This window comes from Aythya marila (assembly GCF_965140915.1).
Source record: "Aythya marila genome assembly, chromosome: 15".
NCBI classification, from domain to species: Eukaryota; Metazoa; Chordata; class Aves; order Anseriformes; family Anatidae; genus Aythya; species Aythya marila.
The window spans coordinates 9,366,620-9,376,446 of record NC_139056.1 but is presented as its reverse complement, the minus strand read 5'-3'; the positions used below and the strand labels follow the sequence as shown (position 1 = coordinate 9,376,446).

The 9,827-nt window shown below is 38.0% G+C and overlaps 1 protein-coding gene across 2 annotated transcripts in view; it reads right to left on the bottom strand.

The window, feature by feature from the left end:
• The window catches only part of IQCK (IQ motif containing K), a 56,158-nt gene that overhangs the window by 9,321 nt on the left and 37,010 nt on the right, over positions 1–9,827 (bottom strand). The window lies entirely within an intron of this gene.

The following is a 9,827-nucleotide window of genomic DNA, read 5'->3' as shown; positions in this document are numbered from 1 at the left end:
TGGTAACCTTGATGTTTTATCAGAGTTTTTCAAAAGCGGTTTTGTTTTCCTGATCTGGTAAAACACCAGCATCATGAAGCAGTGGAAAAAAAAAAAAGAGAGGTGGGTACTGGTATAATGGTGCAGATGAAGTCTGCCGAAGTGATGGAATAAATTCACGTTGAACCACAGCAACACTACCTGGTATCCACATTTTATTACTCTTTTCTTGAAATCACCTAGGCCGTTGTTGGACTTGTATGGAGTTAGTAGGAGAAGTACAAGTATCTTCTCTAACTGAAATTTTTAAGGCCAAAGTAGGGTTTTACTTGACAAGGCTGAATTAAAAAATAATGAGGGGACCTTAGCAGGGGGCCCAATCCACTTTTTATTCTGCTTGTGCCTTATGTAAGTAAGTACACATGCAAGATCACTGAAAATGCTGTCCCTGTGATCTTCATTTTACACTTTCTCAGCACATGTGCTAAGTGATAACAAAAGGCCCTCCGAATTTTCCCCTCAGAAATGCAGAGCAACCCTAGCTTTCCTTGCCTTCACTTGGAATTGCAGAAACACAGTGTTTCTGAAAATGTGACTGTTCAGAGCAGAGCCTGAATTTACACAAATTGTTGCAGCTCTGCAGAAGTCAGTAAAACAGCTCCAGTTTATGCTAACTAGAGACCCATTTATTTCATCCAGAGTTTTATGTCTATCAGAAAAGATTTTATGTGAGCATTCAGAAACATAAATAAATACGGACACAAAATTTGGCTAAATGTGCACAATTCCATCTGTTTCAACAAAATTTTGCTCATATTAAAACAGAATTTCATCTTGGCATGCTGGGCCCTTACGTAATCTCCCTTTGATTTACAACAACTCACATGTCAAAGTAAAACTGTAATGCTAATGTGTTTCTAAATCAGTACCACGCAATTTAATCCATGTTTTGTGATACTGGTGAGAAAACGAAAATTAAAATGGTGAATGCTTTTGTGTATGTTCTAAGTCTTGCAATTTGCTTCCCACTGCAACCATACAAAATAAAACATTAAATACTTAGCTTTCTAAAACATCCACAGAAATGAAAAAGTACGCATCCATACTTCCCCAGCAAATACTCTGCTGTTCAATACAAGGGAGAAAATTCCCCCCACCCAACCCAAAAGACGTATTTTCTACACATGGCATTTTTTCTTTTAAGACAACTTCAGCCCTCGGATACTGGTACACAGTTCTCAGTGCCAGCTGTGGGAGTTGGGTGTGTGTAGCTGAGGGCAGAGTTGTTTGCTAGGGAGAAATCACTGGATTGTTAAAAAATAAAAATGAGAGCAGCTCTTTGAGTTGCTTGCTTTGAAGAATTTTCACTTGAAGTCAGTGATGAGTAATATGGTTCACCTAGTATGTAGATATATTTTTGCCATTAAGGACAACAAGCAAGGTCAATAAAGAATAGTTTTTCTATGTCTCAGTGGAAAGAAGAATGTTATCCATGTGATTGCAAAGGGTCTGCCAAATGGGAAAAATCAGTCAAACAAAGAGCACAGGGTTGCTTGCTGGAGTAAACAATTCTAAATGAACAAAAGCTCTACATAAAAGTAAAATGTCCCACCCCCCTAGTGAAAGCTGTTTTCAAAGCTCTGTATTCTTTCAGAGTGCTGTAATACAGATTAACCTAATGTTTTTCTTCTGCTGATACAACAGTCTGGTTCCTCAGTCTACTTCTATGATAGAGCCATATCATATTCTGTTCTTAGTAGTTTAATATTTTACAAACCACTTTTTAACTTTTAAATAGAAAAAAAAAATTCAGAAGATACAGCTATAGTGTACACATTTCGTATCAAGCAAATTTTGGGGGAATGTCTATAAACATTATGTTAAATGGAAAGAAGGCCAAATAAACCAAAAAAAATCCCTTTTTTACATAAAGTTTCATGAGAACTTAGTTATTTTTCTGAGGTATGCAACTGTAAAGAGCAAACAAAGCCCTCTTGGTACATATGCAGAATACTGGGCTGCAGCAGGGAAACGTGCTAATTTGAGGTGCTCAGAGTGCTACCAACCTGGAAGGTCTCTGCTAGTAGAAAACATACTGGAAAGGGGATGTATGATGAGGAGGAAGCACAGACAACACCTTAGAAACCCCAAATATGACCACGGTGGCAGGATATCTAATTACCTAACCTTCCTTGGTGGTGAGGAGACCTTTGCCAGTATTTCATAAAAATGCAACAAGTTCAGACACCCCCAGGCTCACACATGCTGTTCCATATTAGAATGAGCAGGTGTTTTAGGCAGCTTCTAGCTTTAGTCAGGGGCATCCATGTCTCATCATAACCTGTGTTACTTAAGCATAACAATTCAGAATCACATCACACTAAACAGGAAGCACAGGTTGTCAGCATGAATCTGGATTGCAGACAGTTATTTAAATAGCTTTCGACATATACTTGCTTCCTATGCAGACAGAAAAGATGTCCTCAGGATTCAGATAGGCTGGAAGGACAGAGAAAAAGGCTGCCTGGCTAAGTCCTTTCACTAGAAATTTACATTGGAAAAATGTATTTTTCAGGTTGTGACACCTCACACTGAACTACCTTGCTCTGATATTTTTAAAGGCCTACACAAAACCTTTAGTTGGCAGATCAGCAGAGCTCCTGCAGAGTTTAGAACAATTTACATTAGCTGATAATCCAACACATTTTTTCAGACAACACATATCTGGAGGCAGTGAATATTGTAAATGCCGATATGAACAACTAGCTTACCACCGTGCTACTCATACGCTGAATTTTAACCACTTAAGCCTTGGGAGTCCTGCCATTTGTTCAGCAGGAGCAAGAGAAAGACCCATCTCTGTTTTCAATTACCTTGAAAGAATATTAAAGTTGAGTAGCACAGTTCCCGTTCTACCTCCTTAGTCACTGTGCAGTTCTGCTAGCAGATTACTGCCACTGCAGTGGCGTGGTTCTACTGCAATGGGGACAGCCTCTCTTTAGATTTCCTGCAGGTTGGGGAAAGGTGTGTGGACATAGCTGGGCAGAACAAACTGCCTGAGGATGCCACTTATTCAGGACAATGCCAAGAAAACCATTCTCACAGGAGGCTGGATTCAGCTCGCAGAAGTACACACACCTTATCTCCCAAGTTGTTTGTGTAACGGAATGCATGAAAAAGATCTACAGAGAATGCCTGAGCATTCATTATGCATTCATAGGAGGTGTAAGGTAAGACTTAAATAGAAGTATGACACAAGAATGGGAGGCATTATTACAAGATTTCATATCATTTTGAAACATCAACTCCTTTTTCAAGACCTAAGACTGAAACCCTTAGGTGCTATGACAGTAATTTAAAAAAAAAAAAAAAAAAAAAAAAAAAAAGGAAAGAAAAGAAAAAAAAAAGAAAAGAAAAGCACAAGCAAGAAAAAGGAGAGAACTTTTCAGGTGAATTTCTACAATCACTATTCAGGATGTGACACAAACAGTATAAATGTGCACCTACATAGGGCAAACAATCTCTCCCACATCATCTAATGCATTTATAACAGTCTCATTGTTTCTTGAAGATTTACTCATGGTGCGCACTTTTGCAATTGACAAATAGTATTGGGCATCTCTTTTATCTCCAATGTTATGGTTTCTATCCGCACAGGTCATAAGGTTTCTACTGTCAGGACAGTTGAAGTTGTTGGCAGTACACAGCTGTCACATTACTGATTTTAACAATTCTTATTTTAAAATGCAGCGTTAATGTGATTAAACCCCACTTCAGTCACATGCATATTCTAAATCACACAACACTTCCACCCATCACTACAATAAGAAGCACTAATGAAGACTACTTAATTTCCTTGGAAGCGAGGTGAGGATCTCTCCAAGCAGAACGGTTAGCTGTTACATTTTTGACTTGCTGTTCCTACTGTAATAAAGTCATCTGTTTGTTTGTTTGCCACGTTCCTTGGAAATGCAGCTCATTTAATACAGTTTATGGTATACGTGTTGTAATGTTGAGGCACAGATGACGGCTAAAAGAAGCACTGGCATTGAATGTATTTGGATTTACTGTTTGAGGCAACTCCTCGGAATAGGATTTTCAAAAATCTGCAAAACTCCTATTAGACATTTGAGGATTGCCTGCTTAAGTCTTTGTCCTTTTTATCTATGCATTAAGTTCAAACATCTTTACCATCCATTTTTGATAACAGAGACAATTTTCCCTCATCTTAATGCACAAAACCAGAATCAGGACTGATGTTCTGGTTTAAGACTTGGCTGTTTCAGCCTAACAGTAAAGAAACTCTGACCTACTTTATACACTACTGTGTAATACAACTGGTTTGTGACAGTAGCTTAGGAAAGGTTTATACACCCACACTCCTGATTTTGTTTAAATCGTAAGAACTATGAGAATTACATTTAGTAATTTAAACAAGTGAAAACAGAAATGAAAAATACCACAGACTCAGACTGTAAGAAGATGAAAATCCATAAAAGAAAATCTATTGGAATAACTTATTAGCAAGGGCTTAGAGTAAAATATATATATAGAAAGGAGTTTCACCCCAGCCTCCCAATGAAATGCCAAAGAAGCCTGAACATGAAATCGGAGCTGTCAGCAATCTCTCTGAAATAAGACCTGACTTTTAAAGAGACAGCTCTTTATAAAGTGTGTATAATTTTAGCCTCTTACTACTGGAAGTTAACATGCAGGCAATTATTAGTGAAACCTTCCACTTCAGGAAACCTTCAGTGACTAATAATGGCAAAGTGCTATGTTGTAAAAAAGATATATTTTAAAAAATAAAATACACTGAAACCTATGCCCACAGACGTACCTGCTACTCATGAACCTTAAACAGAACCACCAGATCACTCATCAGATGATGCTTTTGTAAAAAGGACACAGAAAAGTGATAGGACAAACCTAATTCTCCAAAGCAACAACACAGTTCGTAAAATAATTAATCTTCCCATAACGACATTTGCTGCAAACCCACAGATGAGGCAGCACCAAGTCTGAAATGAAAGCAGCAGAGGGCAGGTGATGCCAGAACAGCCCACCAAGCTCTTAGCTTGCTTTCTGGTGACAGGTCTGCCCAAGATTTTTCCAAAATACCAGGCACATGCAGTCATCCTGGCTGCATTTAATTCCTTTAGAGAACAAACAATGTCAGGGAATTTGTTTATTCACTTAGGATCAAATTAGGGAAGTGTAAGCTGACAAACAGGAGACCACCGAACACCAACAACCAGCAATGGAGATGAGAAAAAAGGCTGAAAGATGTCTAGCAGTATTTGTGTATGTAATGCTACAAAGAGAGGCTGGGAGAGCTGGGGATGTTCTGCCTGAAGAAGAGAAGGGCTCTGAGCGAACTTACTGCAACCTTTCAGTACTCAAAATGCGCTTATAAAGAAGATGGAGAGCAACATTTTACATGGGCAGTGATAGATCAAGAGGAAGGGTTTTTAAACTAAAAGAGGAGAGATTCACATTCAAGGTTAGGAGGAAATTCTTCCCTCAGAGGGTGGTGAAGCACTGGCACAGGCTGCCCAGAGCAGCTGTGGGCGCCCCATCCCTGGAGGTGTTCAAGGCCAGGTTGGAAGGGATTTGGGTGACCTGGTCTGCTGGCTGGCAGGGGGGTGGAACTGGATGTGCTTTAGGGTCCCTTCCAACCCAACCATTCTGTGGTTCTGTGAATACACAATGCTTTCCTAATATTTGGACAGGACAGTTAAGAATTCATTATTCAAAATCTTTAAATTTGTTAAATATCTGGATGGCATTTTTACAGTTCAAGGTGTACGAAGAGGAAAGCACTGACACCCATTACACTGACTGAGATGGACACCTGAGTTTAGGAGAGAACAAACTACAAAAGACTAGATATACTGGGGACTGTATGCTAATGACAGCCCAACTCTCCTCCAAAACACTCAGTGACCTGAGATTCATTAAAAGAAAGTCCCAGAAACACAACAGGTTAAGTAAGAAGATGCAGCACTCAAAGAAAAGCCCAGAAGGAAGGCACCCAGCACATCTTCAGCAGGAACCGATCAATGTGGGTTTTGCAAGTAAATAGCTGAGATTGAAAAAGAGTCATGAAAATGGAAAGAAGCTGACAAGAAGCAGATAGAAATAATCTCAGAGTGCCAGGCCCCCAGCAACAAGCATTTGGGGAATTACAGGCAGAAGCCAGTTGGGGCAGAAAACTAGAATGCCAGATTTTCTGGGCAGCTTCACAAATGCTTTACTTACACCCATGAATCTCTCTTCTCTCTGAGGCATTTCCTACATGGAAAACGTGGTAAGTTCTGTAAAGTCACTGTCCGAGGCATTTCCTATATATGGTAGGTTCTGTAAAGTCACTAAATGTAAACTCTCACAGACTAAACCAAGTGATCAGGTTAAATTTTAAAAAGTTACATTGAAAAAGACGTGAGTGAGTAATACAAAGGGAAGTTTGGGGCAAGCAGCTTGAATGTTCTGCAATCCATCATCTGCTTCTTCACTGATCTGTGAGTTGTATTTTAAGACTCTACTTGGTTTGTGGTCCTTCTTCCCCTGTCTCCCTATTTTTTTTCTCAATCAAAAGAGTCTCAAGTCTAGCTTTGCTGCAGGAATATTTGGAGGTTTTACTTGTTACGCAGTGACAGCCTTTTCTTCAGTCTTTTAATACATCTCATAGTTGGAAACAGAAATGTGCATACCTGAATGCAACCCCCCCCCTGAGTTTTCAGTAAAAATATAGCATTTTTTCACTACTATCTTGAAAAACATTAAAAAAAAAAAAAAACGCAAACTGCAAACCCCATTAAGAATTTCTCCTCTCCTTTAAAACAGAAAAACAATCAAATGAAATATATTTCTATAATCACAGAACAAATACCAAATTGCAACAGTCTTTTTTCCATTACAAATTATTATTAAAAACTGCAGTGATGGGTAAAAGCACAATTATGCCACTGGAGGATTAGTTCAGACTTGTGCTGGCTGATAACTGCTGTGTCTGTGTAAGCTCAGTTCAGAAGATCACATATTTTGTAGCTTATCTAAATTGCCATCTTCAATTTTTTTCCTTTCCAAACCTTCCCACTGTAGTTTCAGAAATTAAATGTTCCTGTAATCTTTATAACTTTTCAGAGATGTCTGAGTCTGGGGTGTGGACCAATAAAGCAGAATCTACATCATGAGTCTTATGACTTTTATCACTACATTCTCAGCTGTTAGTGCCAAGATTAAACTTTCAGAAACATCTCAAGCATCTTGAATTAGGCTTGATGAAAAACACCACATACTCACTGCTTTGTTCCTGGATTTTCTTTCATTTTTTAAAAAGAAGCTGTAATGTATTTTGTGCCACTGAAAGCTTAAACGTTGACTTTTATTTCAAAAGCAGTAACATACATGAATCCATTTAAAATCGTTTTGAATATAGCACCTTAAAAGTGTAAAAACCATGGAATATGGGCAGGTCCCCACTTACAAGAGCTCCATTATGAGATAAATTAAAGAATTACAGCTACAGTTAAAGGAGGGCAGATGAAATTAGAAAAAAATAATCCCTTTGTTTAATATCACCTGAAAGCATGACTAAATTTCAACCACCTTTGATCAAAGCAGAAAAAAAATATGAAACAAGGAGACTGTCAAATAAAAATGATGAATTCCTTACATTTTATGGAGCTGAATTTTCATAAACCATGGAGGTACGGTTTTTAAGAGATTCATTAGCTACTCAGACTGCCTCTTAAACTAATCCAACATTACCACCTACATTACATTTAAAATATATTTTTAAACCCTAGCATAAGATGCTCTATTTGCATATGACCTCTTTTCAGTATTTTTTGGGGGAAACTACTGTCTGGAAACATGCATGCAACTGTAACTTCTTCAATGGCCTCTTAAATAAGTATCTATTAGAACACATTACTATACTCACAGATTAGTTTACAAAATGAATTCCAAGAAGTTTCATTTTGTAAACTTTTTTTTTTTTTTCTGGGCACCAATTTTAATATTTTTCCCTTCCTCAATTCATTCTGTTGTGCTATGACATCATTATGTAGTGCAATACGATTATGATACAGCCATCCTTCAGAAGTATGCAAACTAGACTCCTCCATTTGACTTGACTTGGTAAGCCTATTCAATTTTCAAATCCTACTTCATAATTCAGGCGGAGACACATTACAGCTGTAGGAGTGACTGCATTTCCTTGCTTCTTGACAGTGTGCATCTGTTCCTGCTCCAGCACAAGATGTGCTCCTAAAATATGCAGCCTCTTCTCCCCTTTATCTGCAGCCTCATTCATGTTTTCAAGGATTTTCCAATGACAGAACACCTACATTTTGAGTTCTTCAGCACGTTGCTGGGTGCATCTTCCCAAGGGAAAAGTCTTTGTTTGCAAGCTCTCAGCATAGGTAAGTAATAGCTTCTACTGCTAAAGGAGAAATACAGCTTGGAAATCAAATGGTGCATAAAGGAATATTCCCTCCTGTATCTGGAAATCAACTCTCCCCACCTGCTGTGAAGATTATTTTGTTTCTCAGTTTGGTTTAAGTAGATTTTCCACACACTGTGTACATTCACTGCGCCTTGCAAAGCCAAGGCTACGGTTGACCTCTAAGAACTGGTAGCTAATAGGGTTGCAATTTTTTTTTTTAAACATAAAACCAGGAATGTTTATTTCTTCTACTATTCTTCCTAAGAACGATGCTTTTTAAACATAAAAATTTACTAATTTTACCCAGATACAAAGAAGAAAGGAAAACACTTAGGAAAAAAACAGCAGAAAGTACTAGACAGTGTGTGTAAAGAACTAATTTTTTCAACAGCACACCAGCAGAGAGAAGCAACTGTTGTAGCAGTCTGTCTTTCACCTAAGCAATGCATTAAGATTTAGGTATTTTCAAAAACAAAAGCCAAGTATTTTCAACTTCCTTTCATTGTACAACACATACATTTTCATTTCCAGCAGTGTCTCATCAGTACTGCATCTGCAGAAGGTACTGCTCAGCATCACAGTGACACAGGTTTCATCCACTGCATGGAGGCACAGATCTGATCAATCAGGCCATTAACCAAAGACCTATTTCATTTTAAAAGCACTAAAGCAAAACCGCATCTGAAGTTATGTGGGATGCCAGATAGAAAGCAAGAAAACGCATCAAATTATGTCTAGTTTGAAATGGGTGCTTTAGGCTGCAGGTATTGACAAAATTAATATGGGCAGCCCTAAAGAAAAGCAAGTTGGGAAAAGCAGCTCTCCTAAATAAGGAAGATCTAATGGTAGATCAGCAGCCTAATGAAACCAAAAGCAGCCCTTCCTATGGTGTTTGCTACTGTCACATCCTGCCGAGTATGATCCCATACAACAGGCAAGTAAATGAAGCAGCTATTTGAATACATTTACATTAAAGTAATTTCAGCAAACTGGAATAATGAAAACAGAAAGGCCATCATCTTCAGAAAAAAAAAAAGAAAAAAAAAAGAAAAAAAAAACAAGCTCATTTACTATTCACTCATATCCTTTGGAGGTTTTTGTTTGTTTGTTTGTTTTTTATTAGCAGTATTTTATGGTGGAGTGAAAATTAAAAAAAAACTTTTGTAAAACATTTTGGAACAAATTTATCCCATCAGTTGTGCTAAAACAGTGGGGCTATACAGAGGTTTCTCTTACTCCCTACAAGCCTAAATCTGTAAGCCACTCAACTGAGCCTTGAGTGTTATGCTTCCCTCTATATTTTCAGTCTGGAAGTAGAAACTGTTAAGAGTAAGTACTTTCACACCTTAAATATAGACCTTTTTTTGGAATGGAATTTTACAGCAGTGGAAGAGTG